This window comes from Tenrec ecaudatus, chromosome 1, assembly GCF_050624435.1.
Source record: "Tenrec ecaudatus isolate mTenEca1 chromosome 1, mTenEca1.hap1, whole genome shotgun sequence".
In the NCBI taxonomy this organism is placed as follows: Eukaryota; Metazoa; Chordata; class Mammalia; order Afrosoricida; family Tenrecidae; genus Tenrec; species Tenrec ecaudatus.
The window spans coordinates 56,497,410-56,498,619 of record NC_134530.1 but is presented as its reverse complement, the minus strand read 5'-3'; positions in this window follow the sequence as shown (position 1 = coordinate 56,498,619).

Sequence of the window (1,210 nt, the reverse complement as noted above, 5' to 3'; positions counted from 1 at the left end):
CATTCGTTAAAACTGAAACGCACAAACGTTTATTAGCTCAACGTGTCTGGGGGTCAGAAGCCTGGGCCTGGCTGGCTTAGCTGTGTGCCTTTGGCTCAGGGTCTTTCACAAAGCTGCCAGCCGGAGAAGCCGGTGTTGGCCATGCCTGGAGCCCTCGCAGGCCTGCCCTGGGCGAGGAGCCACTTCCAACTCACTCCAGGGGCGGTGAACAGGTCCCAGGTCCTCCTGGGCTATTATTGGTCGGAGTCATCAATTGCTTGGCCCACAGGCTTCTCTAAGAATAGATCGGATGTGGTAGCTGGCTTCCCTCCGAGCCAATAAGCAAATAAGGGGTGAGGGTGACAGAGGAGCCACCATCTTTTTGTACCAAATCTCCGAAGGGACATCTCATCCCTTCTGATGCATGTTGTTCACTAGAATTGATCAACGAATCCAGCTCAAACCCCCAGGGAGGCACATCCGAGGAGAATGGACACCGGGAGCTGGGACCATTTGCTCCCACCTGAGAGACTGCCTTCCACACGCTCTTCAGTAACTCCCCGTGGATCGTCTAAAAGGCAAAGTTGACCTTCTCTCTTCCCTCCTTGGAAACGTCTAACGAGGTCCTCGTACTTCCAGGATGCCAGCCCTCGTGGTGTGTGTGACTCTCCTCTCCAATGCATTATCTCCGGTCCTCAAGCAAGAACTCCGAGAAAGCCCATCACACTTTCCTTCTGCATGCCGGTGCCTGTTCTGGAATGCCGTGCTTTCCCACCTGACCAAATCCTACTCACCCATCAAGTTCTACTGCCTGTCCTAACTGTCACCCTGTCTTTCCCCTAATCAGCACTCCCTCAACTCCCCGTGCTTCTTCCTGGCAGCACTCACCACACTGCATCGCCATTATTTCCACTTGAATGTCTCCTGAGAGCTCACATTTAACAGGATCAAAAATTCCTTTCTGCTGACTTTTACACCTAGAGGGTTTAGCAGGAAATGGATTCTGGAGCCGCCCACTCTGGCTTCTTCCAGCAGCCTTGTCCCTGGTCTGGGAGCCAAGTTACAGAACCTTACTCTCTTCGTGGGGTTACTACATTGCCTAGGGGGCAATCATTTGATCCTACAAAAGAAATATGCTACCTGGTCACCACAGGTTTCCCCTGAGCACAAAGAGGGGGTTGTTTGAGGGATCCCCCACAGAAGACATCGCAGGAGTCCCCATCCGTTCTAG